General features: G+C 37.0%; 1 long non-coding RNA gene across 1 annotated transcript in view; it reads left to right on the top strand.

Annotated features, from left to right (window-relative positions):
• Nucleotides 1–25,638, top strand: part of LOC103794507 (uncharacterized) — a 215,264-nt gene extending 189,626 nt beyond the window's left edge. The window contains exons 4-6 of the long non-coding RNA XR_013520179.1: nt 16,595–16,685; nt 19,085–19,134; nt 23,653–25,638. This is a non-coding gene — a long non-coding RNA (uncharacterized LOC103794507). The remainder of the gene's footprint in view (nt 1–16,594; nt 16,686–19,084; nt 19,135–23,652) is intronic.
• Nucleotides 25,639–25,902: the final 264 nt, after the last annotated feature.

Raw genomic sequence — 25,902 nt, forward strand, 5'->3', positions numbered from 1 at the left:
AATAAAACAACTGCAGCTATTTCTCTAAGGCCCATGATAGGTGGAACATTTTTACCCAGCCTGGAGGAATGGAATGATAACAATAGCAATAATAATAATAATAATAATAATTAATAACCGAATTAGTGTTCCTACGTACCAGTTTTGTACTGAGCATCTTAATTCTGCATAATCTTCTTTAACTCTCATGCAGTCCTAGGAGGTGAGACAGAATCAAACAGCCATCAGGGTCAATGGAACTTGAACCCAGGATTTAGATGCAGATATTTGATTCCAGATCTGTAGATTTTGCAAAGTGCCTCTCCAGAGGTCTTATATCATCTCTGTATAAAGTTGAAACCATAGAAATAGGAAGAATTATGAGGAATGTTGAGGTTTATAGGTAGGCATTATGCATTAGTTACCTCAATGAATCTTCACAGTGTGGAATTTTTCTGTTTGACAAGTTTGGACAATGAAACTCATAGAAGCTGTGTAACTTGCTTAAGTTTATCCAGCTAGTAAATGGTAGGATCAGGATTTGATCACAGGCCCATTTGATCATGTCTCCAAAGCCTATGGTCATTTTTTTTAAGTCACAATATTTCATGGAGCTTATTGTATATTGTAGTCTTAAGAGAAAAGAGAAGCAGCAGGTGCTTGCTGTCATCCCCAGTTGAATTATTTTAATGGTAATTCTGGTATAACTCTGAAGACCTAAAATGGCTTGATTTACTTCTCTCAAAATGGTTAGTTTTTAAGACAGGTGATATCTGTGAGTGCAATGGCTGTTATGGAATGAAGGTGGTGCTCTGCTAGCAACATTCTGAAAAAGAGGTTCATCTCTAGTCGTGGTACACTGCATCTGAAAAGGTACAATACAGTTTCCCTTGGATTAGTTTATTCAAGAAAAGCATTATTTATTTAACAACTATATATTTTCACACTGATAATAAATGAAGTTTCATTTGTAATAAAACATTGGAAAGATAGGACTGTATAAGCTCAGATGTGTAAATTTGGAAAATTGGCTAAAATCTAAAAAAAATCTCTTCTGTAACTACAGTACTATGATATTATGGACTGAATATATTATGTCTAATCTAAATCATGGGTTATAATTTATTAAGCAGCTTATATTCACCATAAAGTAATTAAACAGTTTGACCTTGAGCTATCATTCTTTGAGGATATGTAATAATGTAAAAAATGACTTCCTGCTGCCAAAGATTAAAGGAAAAAAAAAAGAAAAATAATAATGTAAAAAAAAAAAAGAAAAAGAAAAGACAATGTCACACACTGACATATGTGGGTCCTGTTAAAGCAAACTGAACCGGACCTGAGAAGGACTCCATATTTCTATATTTGAGTCCCTGTGGATGAAGCATAAACCAGCTTAATAGGCAGAAAAAATTGAAAACATAACGATTAGCGTGCACCTGTAACAATAGCTGAGTGTTGACCTATCCCAATGACCATACTTCAACTGCTCATTGATTGCTGAGTGTTCAAACTAGGTTCAAATAACACAAATGCTGAGCTGTAATCAATCCAGTTGTTCTACACCTCACTTCAATTTATGTATGTCATTTCCTTTCTTTTTCATCTATAAATCTTCCACCTCATGGCTGCACTGGAGTCTCTGAGAATCTTCTGTGATTCTGGGGGCTGCCTGATTCATGCATCATTCATTGCTCACTTAAACTCCTTTAAATTTAATTCAGCTGAAGTTTTTATTTTATCAATCCTTCCCCAAAGATTTCTTTTTTTTTTAAATTGCATTTTAGGTTTTGGGGTACATGTGCAGAACATGCAACATAGTTGCATAGGTACACACATGGCAGTGTGTTTTGCTGCCTTCCTCCCCTTCACCCACATTTGGCATTTCTCCCCATGCTATCCCTCTCCAGCTCCCCCCCACCGCTGTCCCTCCCCTATTCCCCCCAATAGATCCCAGTGTGTATTGCTCCCTTTCCTGTGTCCATGTGTTCTCATTGTTCATCACCCACCTATGAGTGAGAATATGCAGTATTTCATTTTCTGTTTTTGTGTCAGTTTGCTAAGAATGATGTTCTCCAGATTCATCCATGTCCCTACAAAGGACACGAACTCATCACTTCTGATTGCTGCATAATATTCCATGGTGTATATGTGCCACATTTTCCCAGTTCAGTCTATCATTGATGGGTATTTGGGTTGGTTCCAGGTCTTTGCTATTGTAAACAGTGCTGCAATGAACATTCATGAGCATGTGTCCTTATAGTAGACCGATTTATAGTCCTTTGGATATATACCCAGTAATGGGATTGCTGGGTCAAATGGAATTTCTATTTGTAGGTCCTTGAGGAATCAAGGACCACACTGTCTTCCACAATGGTTGAAGTAATTTACACTCCCACCAGCAGTGTAGAAATGTTCCTATTTCTCCACATCTTCTCTAGCATCTGTTGTCTCCAGATTTTTTAATGATCACCATTCTAACTGGCATGAGATGGTATCTAAATGTGGTTTTAATTTGCATCTCTCTAATAACCAGTGATGATGAGCATTTTTTCATATGTTTGTTGGCCTTATGTATGTCTTCTTTTGTAAAGTGTCTGTTCATATCCTTTGCCCATTTTTGAATGGACTTGTTTGTTTTTTTCTTGTAAATCTGTTTGAGTTCTTTGTAAATTCTGAATATCAGCCCTTTGTCAAATGGGTAAACTGCAAAGATTTTTTCCCATTCTGTTGGTTGCCGATTCACACTAGTGACTGTTTCTTTTGCCCTGCAGAAGCTGTGGAGTTTGATTAGGTCCCATTTGTCTATTTTGGCTTTTGTTGCCAATGCTTTTGGTGTTTTGTTCATGAAGTCCTTGCCTACTCCTATGTCCTGAATGGTTTTGCCTAGATTTTCTTCCAGGGTTTTTATAGTGACAGGTCTTATGTTTAAGTCTTTAATCCATCTGGAGTTAATTTTAGTGTAAGGTGCCAGGAAGGGGTCCAGTTTCTGCTTTCTGCACATGGCTAGCCAGTTTTCCCAACACCACTTATTAATCAGGGAATCCTTTCCCCATTGCTTCTTTTTGTCAGATTTATCCAAGATTGTATAGTTGTAGATATGTTGTGTTGCCTCCGATGCCTCTGTTCTGTTCCATTGGTGTATATCTCTGTTTTGGTATAAGCACCATGCTGTTTTGATTACTGTAGTCTTGTAGTATAGTTTGAAGTCTGGTAGTGTGATGCCTTCTGCTGTGTTCTTTTTGCTTAGAATCGACTTGGCTATGTGGGCTCTCTTTTGGTTCCATATGAAGTTCATGGTGGTTTTTTCCAGTTCTGTGAGGAAAGTCAATGGTAGCTTGATGGGGATAGCATTGAGTCTGTAAATTACTTTGGGCAGTATGGCCATTTTCACGATATTCATTCTTCCTAACCATGAACATGGAATGTTTCTTCATCTGTTTGTGTCCTCTCTTATTTCATTGAGCAGTGGTTTGTAGTTTTCCTTGAACAGGTCCCTTACATTCCTTGTACGTTGTATTCCTAGGTATTTTATTCTCTTTTTAGCAATTGTGAATGGCAGTTTGTTCTTGATTTGGCTCTCTTTAAGTCTGTTATTGGTGTATGGGAATGCTTGTGACTTTTGCACATTGATTTTATATCCTGAGACTTTGCTGGAGTTGCTTATCAGTTTCAGGAATTTTTGGGCTGAGACGATGGGGTCTTCTAGATATACTATCATGTCGTCTGCAAATAGAGACAATTTGGCTTCCTCCTTTCCTGTTTGAATACCCTTTATTTCTTTTCTTGACTGATTTCTCTGGCTAGAACTTCCAGTACTATATTGAATAGGAGTGGTGAGAGAGGGTATCCTTGTCTCGTGCCTGATTTCAAAGGGAATGCTTCCAGTTTTTGCCCATTCAGTATGATATTGGCTGTTGGTTTGTCATAAATAGATTTTATTATTTTGAGATACATTCCATCAATACCGAATTTATTGAAGGTTTTTAGCATACAGTGTTGTTGAATTTTGTCAAAGGCCTTCTCTGCGTCAATTGAGATAGTCATGTGGTTTTTGTTTTTGGTTCTGTTTATGTGGTGAATTACATTTATAGACTTACGTATGTTTAACCAGCCTTGTATCCCCGCGATGAATCCTACTTGATCATGATGGATAAGCTTTTTTATGTGCTGTTGCAATCGGCTTGCCAGTATTTTATTGAAGATTTTTGCATCTATGTTCATCATAGATATTGGCCTCAAGTTTTCTTTTCTGGTTAGAGCTCTGCCAGGTTTTCGTATCAGGATGATGTTGGTCTCATAAAATGATTTGGGAAGGATTCCCTCTTTTTGGATTATTTGGAATAGTTTCAGAAGGAATGGTACCAGCTCCTCTTTGTGTGTCTGGTAGAATTCGGCTGTGAACCCCTCTGGACCTGGGCTTTTTCTGTGTGGTAGGCTCTTAATTGCTGCCTCAACTTCTTCACAATCAAAGAAGGAGGGTGGGGGAGTGGAAAACACAATAAAATATATACTATCTTTATTGTTGCATAATCTTAAGCTATCACCTGTAATAAACATGCTTAGAGTTGTGCCCTGATCTGAAGAGAGAGTCTACCAGTGATAGTCCATTTTCATGCTGCTGACAAAGACATACTTGAAACTGGGCAATTTACAAAAGAAGGAGGTTTATTGGACTTACAGTTCCACATGGTCTTGGATACCTCACAATCGTGGTCAAAGGCAAGAAAGAGCAAGTCATATTGTATGTGGATGACAGCAGGTAAAGAGAGCTTGTGCAGGGAAACTTCTATTTTTAAAACTATCAGATCTCATGAGACTTACTATCTTGAGAACAGCACATGAAATACTGGCCACAAAAGTCAGTCACCTCCCACTGGGCTCCTCCTATGACGCATGAAACTTGTCGGAATTACAATTCCAGATGAGATTTGACTGGAGACACAGAGCCAAACCATATCATTCCACTCCTCCTAAATCTCATGTCTTCACATTTCCAAACCAATCATGCCTACAGTCTTCCAAATTCTTTTTTTTTTTTTTTTTTTTTTTTTTGACATGGAGTTTCGCTGTTGTTACCCAGACTGGAGGGCAATGGCACGATCTCAGCTCACTGCAACCTCCGCCTTCTGAGTTCAAGCAATTCTCCTGCCTCGGCCTCCCAAGTAGCTGGTACTACAGGCTGGCACCACCATGCCCAGCTAATTTTTGTATTTTTAGTAGAGACGGGGTTTCACCTTGTTGACCAGGATGGTCTCAATCTCTTGACTTCATGATCCACCCGCCTCGGCCTCCCAAAGTGCTGGGATTATAGGCGTGAGCCACCGTGCCCAGCCCCAACTTCTTAACTCATTTCACCATTAACTCTAAAGTCGACAGTCCAACATCTGAAACAAGGCAAGTTCGTTCAACCTATGACCTATGATCCTGTAAAATCAAAAGCAAGTTAGTTACTTCCTAGAAACAATGGGGGTACTGAATTGGGTAAATACAGCCTTTCCAAATGGAGAAATTGAACAAAACAAAGGGGCTACAGGACCCATGCAAGTCCAAAATCTAGAATGACAGTCAAATCCTAAAGCTTTTTGATCTTCTTTGACTATATTTCTTGCATCTGGGTCACACTGATACAAGAGGCAGGTTCCATAGTCTCAGCCAGCTCTACCCCGTGGCTCTGCAGGGTACAGCCTCCCTCCCAGCTACTTTCACAGGCTGCTGTTGAGTGTCTGTGACTTTTCCAGGTGTAAAATGCAAGCTGTTGGTGGATTTACCATTCTGGGGTCTGGAGGACAATGGCCTTCTTCTCACAGCTCCACCAGGGTATACCCCAGTAGGGCTTGTGTGTGGGAGCTCTGACCCCACATTTCCCTTCTGCACTGCCCTAGCAGGGGTCTTCCATGACAGCCTGCCCCCACAGCAAACTTCTGCCTAGACATCCACACATTTCTACACCTTCTCTGAAATCTAGGTGTAGGTTCCCAAACCTCAATTCTTGACTTCTGTGCACCCACAGGCTCAACACCACATGGAAGCTGCCAAGGTTTAGGGCTTACACCCTCTGATGTCACAACCTGAGCTCTATGTTGGACCCTTTCAGCTATGGCTGGAGTGGCTGGGACACTGGGCACCAAATTTCTATGTTGCACATAACACGGGTACCCTGGGCCCTGCCCACTAAACCACTTGTTCCTCATAGGCCTCTGGGTCTGTGATGGGAAGGGCTGCCTTGAAGACAGCCCTTCAAGTCTAATATGGCCTGCAGACATTTTTTGCATTGTCTTGGGGATTAACATTTAACTCCTCATTACTTATGCAAATTTCTGCAGAGGGCTTGAATTTCTCCTCAGAAAATGGGATTTTCTTTTCTTATCATATTGTCAGGCTACAATTTTCCAAATGTTTATGCTTTGCTCCTTGTAAAACTGAATGCCTTTAACAGCACCCAAACCACCTCTTGAATGCTTTGCTGCTTAGAATTTCTTCTACTAGATACTCTAAATCATCTTTCTCAAATTAAAAGTTCCACAGATCTCTAGGGCAGGGGCAAAATTTCTGCCAGTCTCTTTGCTAAACATAACAAGAGTAGTTTGCTCCAGTTCCCATTAAGTTCTCATCTCTGTTTGTGACCCCCTCAACCTGGACCTTATTGTTCATATCACTATCAGCGTTTTTGTCAAACCCATTCAACGAGTTTCTAGGAAGTTCCCAACTTTCCCACATTTTCTTCTGAGTCGTCCAAACTGTTTCAACCTCTGCTTGTTACCTAGTTCCAAAGTCACTTCCACATTTCTGGGTATCTTTTCATCAGTGTCCCAATTTACTGTATTAGTCTATTTTCATGCTGCTGATAAAGACATACTCAAATCTGGGCAATTTACAAAAGAAAGAGGTTTATTGGACTTACAGTTCCACATGACCTGGGAAGCCTCACAATCATGGTGGAAGGCAAGGAGGAGTAAGTAACATCTTATGTGGAGAGCTTGTGCCGGGAAACTCCTATTTTTAAAACCATCAGATGTCATCAGGCCCATTCACTGTCATAAGAACAGTGCAGGAAAGACCTGCCCCCATAATTCAGCCACTTCCCACTGGGTTCCTCTCATGACAAGTGGGAATTGTCAGAGTCACAATTCAAGATGAGGTTTGGGAGGGAACACAGCCAAACCATATCACTACCTAAGCCCATATGAAACAAAAAGGAAAAACTCTGATTCCTGTTATTAGTTATATAAATTTTGGTAACTTTTAATTGGTCATTGCATTTCAGTTTCTTCATCTATCAAATGGAACAAGAAGATTACTTTCCTAACAGGATTGGTACATAGTACATGAAGCAGGAAATATTCCCTGACCCCTTCGTGGGTGGGAACTTGAGTGCATAGGTGCTGGCACTATGCTCACTCGAACCTGCTTCACTCAACCCCTCACAGGAGGGACCATGAAAGTGTGGGGATGCAGGAGCCTAGGTGATAGCTTTGGGCACTGGCAGGAATTAATTATGTACCGGGCCCACAGCAGCATCTACGGGTTTGCCTGTGGTCCTTGAAGCCCCAGAAGGAGTGTTACAGTTAGTGCTCATTTAGCTTTGCTATACACAGATGGCTTAAGTGTTGACAGCTCGATGGAGGGTTAGTATGACAGCCTTTTGCACCCATACTCAAGTTCTTGTCTGGCATCCAGGAGGAATGAGATCATACGAACAAATTGGAGACGGTAAATGCAGCGGCTTTTATTGTCAAAGAAAGTGGCTTTCAGAGTGAGAGAGAAGGGGAGTTGGAAAGTGGGCAGAGCTCTGGGTAAACTTCTGAAGTTATGCCATTAAGCCATCCCTGTGAAGTCAAGCTGATTCTCTCTAACGTCCAACTGTAGTCTTAAATGTCCAGCTGCTTCTCCTCTTCTCCTCCCTCTGCTGATGGAGCCTGAGGTATTTATGGGCACAGGTTGCAGGGGCAGGGTGGACCATGGGTGGTTTTGGAAAAGGCAGCATTTCAGAGGGAAAACAAGAATGTATGTTCTCACCTTGGGCCAAGGTTCCAGGCCTGAGGGTGGGGGTTTGCTGGGGAACCACAATCTTCTGCCCAGAACTTCCTTCTGTCACTATCTGTAATGAAATGAACCACTGTAATGAACCACTCTAATGAAAGAAATTGTTAAAAGTATATTTTATATTCTCCTCCTTTAAATCCCCATATTTTGTAGCATGAGGGCAGAGCCCCTGTTTTATTTATCTCTGTGCCCTAAATATCTTGAGGCTGTCAATGAATATTTGCTGCAGGATGGTGTATAGCAGTCAGTTTAGACCTTAGCATACATCAGATTCACCAGATTAGCTTGTTGGAAAAATAGATTCTTGTGTTATGCTCCTAGACCTTCTGATTAGGTCTGTGCTGTGGCCTGACAATTTGCATGTCTCACAGCTTCCTACGTGATGTTGCTGCTATTGGTCCTGCAACTGTAATTTGAGAACCACTTACATGTGACAGGAAATTAAACTGGCATTCAAGTCAAATATACTGTATTAGAACTTTACTGTAAGACTTAGTAGTATTTTTTAATTTTATAAGTCACTTAAATACTTTTGAAGTACCACTCCTCACCTACAAGAAAGAAAATGCACATTCAATTTAAATCCAGTTTTCTCACAATCCTAACAAATTAGCTATGCTTTCCACTTCCTAAGATTGGGTGGCATGAGATAACCCCATTCTCTCCTGTCAGCAGTAACTTTGAAAGGCCCTGTTCCTTCTCTGTCTTCCTCCTGACTGTTGGTATATAACTAGAAGTCCTGCTTATCACACCCAGGCAGCCCAAATTCCTGCTCTGTTCTAACCATCCTTGGTTCCCAGATGAAATTTTTGTCATAATTATGCCTTCCTTTTTTAATTTTCTTTAACTCTTCACATAACCCTGACTGAAAATTTGTTCCCTACTCAGAGGTCATCTTACCCCTGGAACTGTGTACGGTACTGTACTTCGGTAAATACAACACCTTTTTGAAAAGTATACAGTCTAGTGAATTCAAGAGAAAGGTCAAAGCATAAGTAAATAAAACCGAGTGTTATCTATACAATGATATTTGACATAAGAAGAGTCTTTGAAATTCCAGGAAGAGTGTAAAGAGAAAAAGCATAATGCCCTTCAGGACAGGCACATAAAAGGAAACCACATGTCTTTAGAAGGCAGAAAGAAAGAAGTGCACTTTGCTGCACTATACTATTAATTGTTGTAATGGTCAGTCATTCAGACAGAATTCAAATCAATTCTAAAATCTTTAAAAAGTATACTTTCTCTCGGGCCCAATTACCTGCACCTATTTTGATACAGTGTAAGATTTTTTTAAGACTGTGAAGATTACCAACATCATAATCTGGTTTCTCTTCCATCATGCAAGAATAGTCTCGGCTTAGTTGGAGACCTGTAGTTTAAAATTCACCATTTCACTGTATAGTTTGCATATTCTGAGTATTTTTTCCATTGTTTTGCAAACATTCTTAACCATGGAATAAAGGGCTGAAAAATTATTTTGGTCTGTATTTGAAAATCTCTATATAATAGCACATTTATTATATATGTAAATAATAATAAAACCAATTTTGTTGTTTCTGTTTTCACTTTTCCCTCCTACTACCATTTTCTTACAAAAGAGCCCAACATAATTGTAGCTGTTTATTTTAAAAGGTTTGGAGATGGTAATATCCAGGGAAATGAGCTAGACCTCAACAAAAGAAAATATCCACATCTTCAAACAAGATATATTAATGAATTGTTGGTTTCTACAGTCCCAGTGCCTTAGTGTGTTCAGGATCCAGATATAAATACGATGTGCTTTAGGACACTAAAAGTGACAGGGCAAAACCTGGGTGGCTTATTACTGGTGAAAACACACCATCTCTTTCATTTCATTGACATGCATTCAGCACCGTTCATCAACCTGAGTTTTTTCTTCTCTAGCCTAACCTTTCAGTGACAGTAAACATGACTTGACAGAGGGTCCAACACAGAAATTACATGATCTTTAACCTTTTCTGGTGTGTGACAGGTTTGGGACACATCTGGACTAATCCATCAGGGAGGGAAGTTTTATTTAGAATTATAATTTGACAGTGATGTTTAGGAGCAAACAGGCATGTGTTTGTGTAAAGTTTCTTACAGTTAAATCTAAATGAACAGAAAATAATGATAATGTTCAACCTAAAGAAGCCCATTTTCTTAGAGTAAAAGGAATCTTCCCTCTCAAATGAAAGGCAATAATAGTCTAGCATACATTTAAAAAAAATATGTAGCATCTACTAGAAAAGTTTATAAATTGGTCCTTATGATTTATTATAAAATATAGATATGTATGTAAGTGAGAAAACACACACTGTGGGCAACTGTGGAATTTAGTCATGTGCAGATTTAGGATCATTGACTGTAAGTATGCATTTTTGTAAATATATCTGTAGGTGAAAATGTATTTATAAATGGTGAGGTTTTTAAACTATCTATTCCCATAAAGCTATTTGTGCAGTATGATTGGATGACTAAATACCAATGTGGCTACTACCTAGTTTTGAAATAAAAGAGAAGAAATAGAATCAAGTATAAACATTTAGAGTTATCCTATTCCCTGGGGCAAAAAGAGGTCTTTTCTAATCTTTTTGTTTTTTTTTTTTTATATCAGAATAATTTACATATGAATAATGTTATGCTGAACTAGAAAAAACTATGAAAATCCAGCTCAGTGGTCTCTCAGAAAAAGTAGGAAAAATGAGGCATTTCCCTTCTATCAAACATATTGTGGTTTAAATGCTCTCTTACTCATTTTGGCATGTAACTGTACATATTGAACTCCCAAACCACAATTTTGAACACAAGTAAACAGAATTTATCTATCCCTCATTCCGTTTCCATTTTCTCTGATGATCTTAGAAGACTAAGAATAAACTGAAGTCTCTGCTGTCTTACATTGTGAGATAGCTGAAGTTCCTCCATTTCCTTTACTAGGAAACATCAGAACTACTTTTGATTTAACCTTCAAAGGAAAACATTAAATTCCTACATGTATGCTTACAATAATGATTTTAGTAACACTTTGGGTGGTGAATGGAGATCAATCTGAGTTGCTTAGCAATTTATCACTCAGTAAATGACAGGAAAAATATTCCTATGGTGTGGAATACTTGGTGTAGAGATGCTTCACCAGGATAAAACAAAATGTAACCACAATCATTTCCTGATTATATAGATTTAGAGCTGAAATGAATATATTTTCCCTTTATTAAATAGTAGAATTAATAAGGATCCATTAAAACTATACCAACTACATGACTAAGTTATTTTTTATAAGTTCCTACCATGTTCCTGGGATGTCATATATCCAACTGTAGGCTTAGTTCATGATGTTCTTCAACTCCTTTCATCAGATGATTTTTAAGATGTATTTTATAAATAAATATTTTAGGCCTCAGATCTCACCTCTCAGTTTTAAATGAAGGCTTTGTTTGGATTCTGTCATTGATTTAAGATCAAACACTTATAAACTCTTATTTAAGTACATGTAGAGTTTTCTAAATTAATGTTTGATTCATAAAAAACTCTTTCATTCCCTTTTATTTAGAATTAATGTAATGTGAATTTGTAAAATAATGTACTACTTTTTAAAGTCAAAACCACTTTCTAATTACTTTCATAGAGTTGATTTCTAACATACAGTGAATATTTCTTGTTAGCTAAAATTCAGTTTAGAAATCAGTAACAAGTCTACAGAGTAGTAGAAGATTTTAATTTATAAAAATATCCTCAATAAATGTTCTTAGATATGTGTAGGTTCTCTGCATAGGAAAGGCTGGGTGGAAGCAGCCAGGGTGTTATAGAGGGCATATTTCTAGGGATAGCAACAAGAGATTAGCAAATCCTGGCATTTTTCCTAGAATGCAACCTGAGCAGGTTACAGAAAAAATAAATGTAGTCTATATTCAGACTCTTTTAATAGGGCACGGTGTGAGGCTAAGAGATGGGTTGAATACTATTTATTGACTAGCCCTTTGGTGACAATATCTGGTTAGGAAGTCAGGGAAATCTTGGAAGTCTCCAGGTGTGGCAACTAACTTGGGGCCTTGAAAACACTACAGAAAATGCCACATGGGCCTGGAACACTTCTGTTGCACTCACCTTTTTAAACCTAATTGAGAATTGCATGTAGTGTTGGCAAAGATGAATGACAAGGAGGTACAATGTAATACCTCCATGATCTCCCCATGATTGCTATTATATACTTTGAGCCACCCCAAATAAGCAGAGCCCCTATGTACAACTGGTCTTCTTGCTGAGCAGACAAAGGACTTAAATGTCCTTTAGACCTAAGTTCCCCTTCATAGATATTCTGAAGCTTTTTGATAGAAAGTAGATGATCAGGAAATATTTCTCAACTGAATAAAAACGTCAATGAGTGGGAAAAAGGAGTATGGAGATGTTGGACCAAACTGTAGTTTCCTAATTTAAAATAATCTACTTTTAAATCTTAGGATTTCTCCTGGGTTTAGTGAGAGGGTAGGGTAACAGTGTGCTTATAAATGTTTTACCAAATGGATGGTAAACACATGTGACAATGGTCAACTCAGTCATTTGGGCTGAATTCGTAGATCTGAGCTACCATAGCATGTATGACATATTCAGAATGTGTTTTCAAGTATGTAGCATCAACAAATAAAATTACATCAAGGTTTTTATAAGAATTTTTCAAAAGCTTAGAAAAGACTTTGATAGTTACCTAAAGTAGAGTAAAAATACCTCCTTAGGTAGAGGAAGAATTGCTGTATTTAGGATAATAACACTGCATAGTGATACATAAAAAGGGAAGGCAACAAAATTTCATAGGAGATAAGCCAATTAACTGGGAATTTCTTATTTTCTGTTAATGGCAGTCTGCACAGAAAGGAAAGCCAATTAATTATATAGGGACCCGATAACTAAATCTACTATGTTGACCAGGATGGTCTCGATCTCTTGACCTCGTGATCCACTTGGCTAGGTTTTTAAGAGTCGGTTTCTCAGTCACCAGTCTCAGGATGGATGCTTAGTGCAACTCTTATGTGGCTGCCACCATACCGGACACCATAGGACAAAGGGAGAGCCTAGACAGATCAGACAATGCCAAAGCCCGATTAAGGCTGGCTCAGTTTTGGAAGTCTAGGCTGGCCGAAAACCCAGCTCATCCATATGAGCTATGAAAGTAGCAGTTCGCTAGATGCCTTCATCTCACTCTGATCTTGAACACATTTAATAGCTGCTGTTCTATTAGGCCTGCACTCAAGGAACAAGTGGAGTCCAGGGTCAGAGTCCTTTCACTAGGAACTCACTCTCCTGTGCCAAGTCACAGATTCTATTCAACCATCAGAACCCAATCCTGTTTTTATAGGTGGCAGAAGTGCTTGAAAGTTAGAGATGAAGACCCTAACATGGCTGAAGTCAGTATGCCTTGTTTATACCACCTTGACCAAGCACTTTGAATACACGGGGCTCTGTGGGATAGCTGTGGTATTTCAGGGCCCCATCTGATTCTCAGAGCACATAATCACGATGAGCCAAGACCAGTTTTGCTACCACAGTTTTTGGTTAAGGAAAATATACTGTGTCAGAGTACATCCAGTGTCTGACTAGAATAGCAATGGTCAAAAATGAAAAGGATATGTGATAATTAGGCAATCCTAAAGTTGGTAGTTGTTGACATTGGCATTATTTAACATAACAAAGACTTTTTAGTGTTTTTTTTTTTTTCTCCCTGAGAGAAGATTCAAGGATACAATCTCAATACAATTGAGATGTAATTTCAAAAAAAAAAAAATACATACATTACCTGAAATATCCAGCTAGTCATAAAAATTTCCAGATTCAGCTTTTGGAGTTGACCTAGAAAAATGCCAGATATGTGTAGAACATATCATGAGATAAAATAACTTTCATTGGTAGAATGGCAATTTCTCTTGGAGGCTTTATGTTTTTTCTGGATTAATGCTTTCAATAAATAGAAGGAAATGATCTTAGATCTTTGTCTTTTCAGGTTTAAATGAAGATCATCTATACATTGTAAAAGAAAGATTTCATAATGAAATTTTATACTCTTTGGGTCTTGATTGAGAGAAGTAGAGGGGGCTTCTCTAAATAACTGATATATAATAGACCTGGAATATTGTCAATTTTTCTATGACAGGGCCAACAGATAGTGACTGTTCAAACCTTGAGGAACAGTAAAAGGACATAGCACAAGTACACAACAGTAAATAAATGGATTTAGATAGTACTCAGAACAAACTGATACTTGATTTTGAGACCACTGTAAAATAGTGGATCACAATTTTGTTTTCAATACTCAAATCTTGCACAAACATGTATCTATGCATAGGAGAATATTTTTAATGAGCAACACAGTTGTGTTACAAAGATTAGTAGCAGTAATAAAAAGATAACTTTTAGCGAAACATTCCACAGTAGATCCAGACCATCTTTTGTTTTAACCTTCAAAGGATATTGGGCAAGACTGGGAAGATGATTAGATAAATAATTTATTACTTAGATGGGATCAGTACCTCATAATTTCAAGATATCAGTATATTCCTTGGTTTAGAAGGTACCAGGAGCCTCAAGCAGTGCTTCAAGTTCTGATTGGGTTAAGTATCCAGGAACAAAAAAATAAACATCCTCTTGAACTATTAGTGTATGATGCATGTGTCACATACAAGAGATTTCAGATATTTCAGGAAACCGTCCATCTAGAAGGCGCTGGATTTGAAAGCTACCATAAAGGAATCGCTCAATAATAAATTTGTTTGGATGTTATCACAAAGGAAGAATGAATATTGACTCATGGGAAGGCTGAGAGTTATTGTCACACGCTGAGTGATGGGGACAGCCTAGGAGTATTTGAAAATGTTAACGCTCCAGTAGTCTGAAGATTCATAAGATAATAAAGTCACAGAAATAGTGGTAGAACAGAATAGTACTCATGCTATTTAGAAAGTTTTGCTTCTGCCTCTCTATTACTAGAGATGGTTCTTTTTGATGGTTTAACAGAATCATTGGAAATTGTGTGCTACAGTCTCCCTTGGAGTCCCTTTCATAACATTTAGAAACTTATTTGGTTCTTTTCTTATTTTTATTAAGATGAAGCAATTAATGTTTCAGTTGCCTTTTTGCTTACAAACCTAGTAAAGGTCTTGTTGAACAGGGGATTTTTACTGGTTCTTAAGGCTGTGGGAATTCTTCATTCATCTGCTTTATTTTGAAATCTGTAAATTTAGTTTGAGAGTTGTTTTGTCCTATCTAAATTCTCTTCAGTACATTCAGCCAAAGGCTGAAGTTTGTGTAATAGAGTGATCTGCCATCCAATATTTTGTTTACATACCAAATCCACAATTTCTGGTTTTAGGCCATCTACAAAAATGTTGGAGAGGATAGTGGACATGTCAGCATTGGGGCCTAAGGCTGAATATATTAACTAAAGGCACTGATTGGTCTATCCCTGAGTTCTAAGGTTTTACAATTTTGCTGTTTGCTAGAGTGAACCAATATGCAGTTTCAATTTACTGGGCAAGACCTGAGGTATATTCTTTCAAGTAGATTGTCCCAACTTATGTACCCTCACATATCCCATTTCCTTAAGGTTTATTGCATTACTTTTTAAGTCCTTCTCAGAGTCCTGCAATTAGGCTTTTCCAAGCAAGTTTTGCATCTCCTGGCCCCACCAAAAATGCACTAATTGATATACCATCCATGTGAGAATGTTTTATCATGCAATCATTCAACTTCCATAACTCAAGGGTTAGGTGCTATTATTATTCTCTTTTTACACATGAGGAAATGAGACTTGGACAAGTTAATTTAATTGCCCACAGTCATAATTAGCAAGACATAAAACCAGATTTAAATCAATGGCTCCATGACCTCCAAATCTAAAAATTTAAGTATTTTGGACTTCTTCCATAAAGAGATATTGTCCCTTTACAAGCTTGAACCACAAACCTCTATGTTAACAGTCCAATGTGCTTCTCAGGAATGCTGTAAGAATCTCATGTTGATGCATTTATTTTATTATTTTTCTACCTTTGAGAACTGTCACCATATTCTTCAGATAGCTTATTGTCATTTTGTTTTACACTCTAGATATTGAATCATTTCCAGAGAGTAATGCTATACTCTAGATGTTGGGTCATTTCCAGATGTGAGTGTTACGGGTCTCACTTGCTCCTCCCTTAAATGAGACACCATTCAGTTGCCACATAGGAATGGGTCAGTAACTAGCTATATAATCTAGCAGAAGAGCTCCACTGTGCCAGTTTCTGATTTTATTTTGGAAAATATTTTTATATTGTGTACCACTCACTTTAACCCAAAATAGAATCAAAGACATGAAATCTAAGGAATTTATGTGGCAAGTAGTCACAGTTAAATGAAGGCTTATTTCCACCACTCATTTTTTTTTCTGTGTCTATATAATACATAAAACTGAAAGATAATTTTTTCTAACAAAAATGTTTCCTGTCAAATTCTTCCAGCACTATTTGGGAATGTCATTGAATAAACTAATAGTAGGCGTCCAAGCCAAGAGTAATTATGTTACATTGCTCTTTTTTGCCAGGGAGCTGTTTTTTCCTGTAAATGAGGCACTTTGACATAAGCACACTTTTGCACTGTAAAGTGGAAGAGGATTTGATGTCAATGTCTTTCAGGTGAGACACAAAATTATATTTTCCCACTTCTAGATTAATGTAACAAAGTGCTCAATCAATCAATTAATCAACCTGCTTTTTCTGATAACCACTGTAGCAGATAGCAATTAGAAATGGAAACATACACCCTTAAAAGTTGAGGCTATTTATGATGGCTTAGGCTTATGTGACATTTTATATTCAGAAAACACTTTAAAAACATTCATATCAGTGTTTGCTTTAAGCCAGATTTTGAAGAGTTATTTCTTTGATTGCCATTTTTAGAGGAGCAAGCTGGTTTTGGAAGGTTAAATAACTTGCTCAAATATGGTTAGCACTGGTGGCAAAAGTGGAGCTAGCAATCTAGTCTGAAGCCCATCTATTTTAGCACAGGTCACTGTAACAGATGTGCTATCTTAATTTCTCATTTTCTCCAGAACGGAAATTTGAAAGCATTTTGCAAGTTTATGCAAATGAGTTTATATATTGTGAGGGTCAAGAAAAATCCATTTTGTAAACATATCATTTTTATTTATATATATATGTATACATATACTCATATATGATAACTATGAGGAAAAGGCTAAGGGTTTTATATACTTATTTCAAATACATAAATCATTTAAACATAAGTTTTGTAGGAAGTCCATAAATTATCTTCAGTAAATGAGATTATTTATGGATAAAATGTATTGATAATTTATAGGATAGTATGCAGTATGCCAAGAACTTAAATTATCTCATTTTAATCTCATTAAGCACTAGGAAACAAGTACTATTATTCTTATTATAAAGTGAATAAACCGAGGAAGTATACAATTTTCTAAAGGCTACAGAGAACAAGAGCCAGGGTACCATAAAATGTCTATCTATTGCTGTAAAGACCAGATCATTAAGCCCTATATGGCATTGCTTCCTACTGCAGTCTACTACTTTAAGTAAATAACACTTTCTATTTACTTTAATTCCAATTTGTATCCTTTCTTTGCTTTATTTCTTTAGTTATGAACATGTGTACTTGTGTCCCTTTTTATTAATTAACTAACATATAGTAGGCTGGGCCCAATGGTGCACACCTGTTGTCCCAGCGACACTTGAGGCTGAAGTGGGAGAATCACTTGAGCCCAGGAGTTGCAGTCCTGCCTGGGCAACATGGCAAGACCCTGTCTCTAAATAGTTAGACAGCTATATAGATAATAGATAGACAGATAGATAGATAATAGATAGATATCATTTAGTGTCCTGATGACACTAAAATCAACCATAGTTACTCTCTTGGTTGTAGAAAAATGTGTTCTCTAAATTCAGGTACAAAAATAATTTTGATGCTTATATAGGCCTTTTCAGATGTGTAATATGATGACTGTTGTGACAATTGACAAGATATGGGCTAGGAAACTCCACAATCATGAGAGTATACATACCTTTACAACAGTCAAATAGATCCCCATATTTTCATTAATCAATAAACATATATTTCAGGACACACTAGGTTCCATAAACTATGCTATATGCTGATTATAAATTTGTTTTACACAGAAGATGCACATATCTATACATATAGTAGTATTATGACAGTTGTAGCATACAGAATATCTAAACTAAGGTCCAACATAGGTGAATGAATGCTTTGGCAGGCTAAAAATTTGGCAGTGATTGTAAAATATTTACTTAGTATGTAATCTTCATCAAGACTGAGTGCTACACAGGGTTGCTTTGGAAAGGGCTGCTTAGGAGAGCTTTGTTTTGCACTGCTTTGCAATTGTTGAGCAATTCAGTTCACCCCAAAATCTGCATTTCCCAGCAAAACAGGAAAATGTAACTAATCAGATCATTCTTACAGTCCACTTTAATAACCTTTGCTACTTGTGCACAATGTCTGTAGCATCCCTTTGCCCGCACACAAAGCAGCTTTTGGAGGAATTCGTTCCACTTACATATAGTACTCTCCATGAGAGGAGATTTCCTTCCAATTGATATGATTCCAGTTATGTGCAATGTCCTTCTAGATTAACACTCTGGTCAGGAGTCTGTTTGTTTCATGTACTTAAATCTCCTTTGATAGGTGGGATTTAGAATATGTTCCTAAGATAGGATGTGTATCTGTTAAGGTAACACTAGCTGCTATAATGACAACAGCAATATATATAATGACTTTACACAATAAACATTTACCTTTGAACACATAAATTATCATTAGTATTTTCTGATTGGAAGATCATACTCAAATGAAATCCAAGTTCCTTCTGTGTTATGGCCAGGCTATTTCCCAAAAGCTCAACTCCTCTGAATCCAGCCTATAGATAGGGAAAGAGGAGAGGGGAAGACACCCACTTATAATCACTTCACCTGAGAAGCGACATATCTATATCTATCTATCTATCTGTCTATATATATATATATATTTAATTGTGTTTTAGGTTTTGGGGTATATGTGAAGAACAGAAGAACATGCAGGATTGTTTCACAGGTACATACATGGCAATGTGGTTTGCTGCCTTCCTCCCCATCACCTATATCTGGCATTTCTCCCCATGTTATCCCTCCCCAACTCCCCACCCACTGCTGTCTCTCACCTAGTTCCCCCTGACAGACCTCAGTGTGTGACGCTACCCTCCCTGTGTCCATGTGTTCTCATTGTTCAACACCTGCCTATGAGTGAGAACATGTGGTGTTTGATTTTCTGTTCTTGTGTCAGTTTGCTGAGAATGATGGTTTCCAGGTTCATCCATGTCCCTACAAAGGACACGAACTCATCATTTTTCATAGCTGCATAGTATTCCATGGTGTATATGTACCCCATTTTCCCTGTCAGTCTGTCATCAATGGGTATTTGGGTTGGTTCCAAGTCTTTGCTATTGTAAACAGTGCCTCAATGAACATTCTTGTGCATGTGTCCTTATAATAGAACAATTTATAATCCTTTGGATATATACCCAGTAATGGAATTGCTGGGTCAAATGGAATTTCTATATCTAGGTCCTTGAGAAATCGCCACACTGTCTTCCACAAAGGTTGAACTAATTTACACTCCCAACAATGTAAACATGTTCCTATTTCTCCACATCTCTCCAGCATCTGTTGTCTCCAGATTTTTTAATGATCACCATTCTATCTGGTGTGAGATGGTATCTCAATGTGGTTTTGATTTGCATTTCTCTAATGACCAGTGATGATGAGCATTTTTTCATGTTTGTTGGTTTCATATATGTCTTCTTCTGCAAAGTGTCTGTTCATATCCTTTGCCCACTTTTGAATGGGCTTGTTTGTTTTATTCTGGTAAATCTGTTTTAGCTCTTTTTAGATTCTGGTTATTAGCCCTTTGTCAGATGGGTAAACTGCAAAAATTTTTTACCATTCTGTTGGTTGCTGGCTCACTCTAATGATTGTTTCTTTTGCTGTACAGAAGCTCTGGAGTTTAATTAGGTCCCATTTGTCTATTTTGACTTTTGTTGCCAATGTTTTTGGTGTTTTAGTCATGAAGTCCTTGCCTATGCCTATGTCCTGAATGGTTTTGCCTAGATTTTCTTCCAGGGTTTTTATGGTGTTAGGTCTTATGTTTAAGTCTTTAATCCATCTAGTTAATTTTAATGTAAGGTGTCAGTAAGGGGTCCAGTTTCTGCTTTCTGCACATGGCTGGCCATTTTCCCCAACACCATTTATTAAATAGGAAATCCTTTTCCCATTGCTTGTTTTTGTGAGGTTTGTCAAAGATCAGATGGTTGTAGAAGTGTGGCATTGCCTCCAAGGCCTCTGTTCTGTTCCATTGGTCTATATCTCTGTTTTGGTACCAGTACCATGCTGCTTTGGTTACTGTAGCCTTGTAATATAGTTTAAAGTCAGGTAGTGTGATGCCTCCAGCTTTGTTTTTTGCTTAGAATTGACTTGGCTATGTGGGCTCACTATCAACATGTTTACTTCTAACTCAAACCATCTATTAATTGATTAGAAATTATCCCCAACTCATAAAACTTCTAGAAATATGTAAGCTCCATGTAAGTTGAGCTACTGTGTATATGAAGAAACCAAGGTGCTTCACAGATGCAAGTGGACTAGGAAATATAGAAGCTGGATGAGTATATTCTTCCCCACAAGTCTACACTTCCTAGCAAATCTACACTGTGAAAATAGAGAATAACATTTAAGGATGGTCTCTGCCAAAGGATGCAGTGTTAATGTGGCTTGATTAGGCATTAACCAAGTGAAGAATAGTGGGGCATATTTCAGGGAGAAAGGACAGCCTGTTCAAAGATTGTGAAAATGTAATTATGGATGTTATTATAAAAGTGAGACCCCAGAAGAGGCTGTCACTAATGTCAAATGTGATTCAATCAAGAAATACTGAGCACTATGCTATGGACTCAGCACGTTGTGAAAAATATGGAGTTCTACAAAATGTTGCCTCTGCCAAGGGAGGCACTTTCAATTCTGTGAGAGAAAGACACACAGCCAATCAACTATTTTTAAAAGGTTTTTTTCTTACTTCTGAATTGTGATACATAATGATTTACTAGACTCAGTGTTAATTTTAAAATTTTGAATTCTAGGAACATTCTGAGCTAGATTTTCTGGGACTGTTCTGGAAAAATACTGAGCAATTTAATTGATTCATTTATTCTATCATACACAGTGCTTAAGTTACAATATTCTCTTTTTGGAACAAGATATAAGGTGGTAAAAAAAGAAAGTAGCTCAACTTTCATGGGACTTACATACTTGTAGAAGTTTCGTGAGTTAGGGATAATTTCTAAATTGATAGCTGGTTTCAGATAGAAGAAAGCATATTGATAACATAAACATAAATGGCATCTTTTTATATAAGGCTCTTCACATGAGGTTTTTTATTTTTATTATTTTATAGGTTTCTAGAGGAGTGTACAGTGTTATGAAAAATTACACATGAAATGAAGATTCATATATAAGGTTACTTTAAAAGACACATTATTTTTCTTCATACACTGACATCTAAAATAAGTGTATAAAAATGAGATTAGAATTAATATTTTTAAGCACTTTATTCTTAGGAGTGTGTAAGACTGAATTAAATATCAACTAGAAATCTCATCGAGAGAATTAATATGATGTACTTGATTAGATCTGAATTTTCAGGTATGTATGGTTTAATATAACATTAAAGAGACTTTTCAGCCTACACCTGATTCCTTTTTTGTTGCTTCCAGTAGTTGAAATCTGAATTAGAATTCTTCTTTCCATTTAAATGCAGATTCAGACTGTTCACCTGAGGGGGGGAAGTCATTTCTTTTGACTAAAATACTAATATATAGGGAAGTTTCATTTACATGAATATTCCTCTCAGCACAGGAGGTCTTTTCTTGCAATATCCAGAATATTTATTGCAATAATTTTATAGCCTCTTTATGTTTATGTCATTGTTGTAGGCTACAATTTTATGTGCTAAATAATGGGGTAAATACAAATTAAACTTTTACTGGGCAATGGAAAAGCAAGAGGGAATTTAAAAATGGAAGTGGTGCATTAAACAGCACTGAGTGACCAAATCAAAATTGAAACGGGGGATGCTGAAAAGCCAGGTGCATTAATATACTGACAGAGATACAATGTATAGAGCCATTTTATGCCTTTTTCTTTAATCTTTTTTTTTATCCTTTAAAAATTGATTCCTGTAAGTGTTTTAAAATATAAAGCCTTGGGTTATATATGCCAACTCATCTAACACATATCTGAAATGCTGCTACACTTATCTCCAATGTAGAGACTTATTACACTGAGGAAATAATAAGTAGAGATAAATCATTTTGATAGTATTAGCATATTATTAAATAATTTCTTGTTGTATTGAATAAAAGCTAAACAGTTCCATTTTAGTGAGAACATATGACAATTTTAGCCAGTCCAAATGCTATTGGAATCTAACTCCAAATATGTATATTTAAAATAAAAAATTTTTCTTGGATAATACTTATGTGTGAACAAAATGTAAAGTGGAAAACATTTATCTCAAATATTTAATAGAAAGGTTTACAGTTATTTTTAAAATGTATCCTCTCCCTCAAAATAAATTCTAGTTGAAATAATGTCATTTATGGCAAGTTACACAGTTTGCCATTACCGCAGTTTAAATATATATATTTTTTATTAAACCAAAAATTGAGGAATACATCTTATGTGTTAGGCACTGGAGATATAGGGGTTAAGCAATCAGCCACTGAATTATGTAGTCGAGAACATCATAAAGATACATACATTCAGCACAGTTATTTTATGACCTTTCATTTAAAACATGTAAATCTGAAACCCTATAATCTTAGGTACCCTGATACCATCCTTATGTTGTGTATGTGTGTGTGTGTGTGTGATTTCATAGGTAGCTTCTTCTCAGTTTCCCTAGGAACTCAATGTCATTTGGTAGTACTCCACATCATCTGAACTATGTATCTTTGTCACACTATATTATCCCTCAGTGATACTATCTAGGTACAGCCCTTCATCTATCATCTCTATCAGGAATAATTAAACTTCAGTGTGTGCAAGAACCATCTGGTTGTTTGCGATAAAGTTAGATTTAGTACTTTTAGTTGGGGTCCAGGAATTGTATCATAAACCCTTGACGATTTTGATGCATGTCTTCAGCAATAACACTTTGAGGAGCATCTATCTATGAACAACCAATACTCCCAGTCTATTGCTAAAATCAATATGCCTCTTCTGGGAATATAACAAACACCCTGTTAAAAATTTGCTCTTGGATGTTGCTTATGTTCCTAATACTCTCTAAACCTCTCCCCATCACACTGCCACTGCCTCCAGCATATATTTCATACCACAGTTGATCCTTAAACAACATGAATTTTAAATGGGCAGGTCCACTTACATATGGCTTTTTTGAATAAAAATTTTACTAAGTATGTCTCCCTCTTCTGCCTCCCTTTCCATTTCCATCACTTTATCTACCTCTGCCACCCCTGAGACAGCAAGATCAACACTTCCTCTTCTTTCTCTTCCTCAGTCTACTCAACATGAAGACAAGGATGAAGACCTTTCTGAAGATCCACTTCCACTTAATGAAGAGTAGATATATTTTCTCTTTCTTGTGATTTTCTTCACAACATTTTCTTTTTCTTTAAGAATGCAGTATAATACACATATACACAAAAAATGTGTTCATTACTGTTCATTTTTACCATAAGGCTTTTGATCAACAGTAGGTTATTGTTGGTTAAGTTTTTGGGGAGTCAAAAGTCAAACATGAATTTTCAACTGTAGGAGGAGGTTTGCATCCCTAACCTTTGTGTTATTTAAGAATCAACTGCAGGGAAGCTGAGGCAGGTGGATCACGAGGTCAAGACATCGAGACCATCCTGGTCAATGTGGTGAAACCCCGTCTCTACTCAAAATACAAAAAATTAGCTGGGCATGGTGGCGCGTGCCTGTAATCCCAGCTACTCAGGAGGCTGAGGCAGGAAACCTGCCTGAACCCAGGAGGAGGAGGTTGCAGTGAGCCGAGATCGCGCCATTGCACTCCAGCCTTGGTAACAAGAGCGAAACTCCGTCTCAAAAAAAAAAAAAAAAAAAAAAAAGAATCAACTGCATATTGCCTGGCTAAGAGAGTTTCAAACTTGCCTATTCTATATAAGAATTTAGAAATTCAGGTGTTGTCTTTGACTTTTCCCTCTACTTCATTACTCCCATCTGATCAATTATAAAGTCCTATTGATACTAAACCTTAAATAGATCCTGAATTTGCACAATTCTGTCTTTTTTGACTCTGCTGCCACCTCTCCTCTTTACACAATCACCGTTTCTCAAGTATATTTTCCTTATTGACTCCAAAACTTTTTCTGACCCTCTCAAATTAAACCTATACTCCCAACTGTAACCCAAGTAATAATACTAGCAAGAAATCAGAGAAAATATCATATGCCTAGAAATTAAAATGTCCTCACCATAGTTAAGATTCCACACATGGCTGAGCCCCAGCATAACTCTAATATCCTGTTTTGCCCCTCTCCTTATACACCTACTGCACATAGTGTAGTCCTCCAAATGCAGTCTACCCTTTTTTACCTCCTGGTCTGCCTTAGTTCATTTAGACTGCTTTAATAACATACTAAGAAGTTATAAATTGCCAGAATCTATTTTGCACAGTTCTGGAGGTTATAAAGTTCAAGATCAAGGCACTGGCAGATATGGTGTCTGATGAGGGCCCACTTTCTGTATCAGAAATTGCACCTTCTCTTTGTATGTTCACATGGTGGAAGTGGTGAGGGGTCTCTTTGGGGATTCCTTTATAAAGACACTAATCTCATTCTTAAGAGTGGAGCCCTCATGACATAACCACTTCCTAAAGGTCCTACCTCACTGAGGTTAGGATTTCGATATATGACTTTGGGGTTTGGGGGGACAAACACGAAGATCATGACATGATGTTATATTTGCATGTACTCTTCCCTGTACCTACATTCCCCACTTACCACTTGGCTAACCTCCTCTTCAATTAGAACATTATGTCTTTGGTGAAGGATCCTTGATATAAGAAGTTTTGATTGGATCCCTTTCTTACATGCACTAAGATTGCCTGATTTAGCATATTTATATATTTCCTATATAATATTTGAGACACACTTGCACTAAAAAACTGTTTTTTTATCTGCAATTAAAATTTAACTGAACAACCTGTGTTGTGTCTGCAACCCAAACAAGCATCATCCCTATGATTTATCATATCAAACTTGGATTTTCTTTCTTCCTTTCTTTTTCCTTCCTTCCTTTTTCTTTCGTTCTTTTTCTCTCTTTCTCTCCTTCATTCTTTTTTCTTTTCTTTTCTGTCCGATTTGTCTGTATCCCTTAATAAACTGTAAATTCCTCAAAGACAGAAACTTAGTCTCCATTTTCCTACATTGTGTTACTATACTCTTTGGGTAGTGCCTGGCAATCAAAACCTATTTGAAAACAGAGTGGAATAAAGTACTCAATATTAAAACCTCTCCACTTCTGTTTGTTTCACTGTGTCTTATTGCTTTTAAATCATAGCAACAGAAAGTTTGCATGTGGTATGCATAATCTTTAAATATACTTTTTAAAGTTTGATTCTTAACAGGAACAAGGATTTCATATCACAGCAAAGCCTATAAACAATTATACTTTGAATGTAATCCACCCTTCTACAACAAATATAACTGAAAGAATCTGTGAACCCAAAGCTCTACTAGGCTAGTTTTCTCATATACACAAGAAAGGTGTTTAATAATGTGGACTA

The sequence above is a fragment of the Callithrix jacchus genome, chromosome 7, assembly GCF_049354715.1.
Source record: "Callithrix jacchus isolate 240 chromosome 7, calJac240_pri, whole genome shotgun sequence".
In the NCBI taxonomy this organism is placed as follows: domain Eukaryota; kingdom Metazoa; phylum Chordata; class Mammalia; order Primates; family Cebidae; genus Callithrix; species Callithrix jacchus.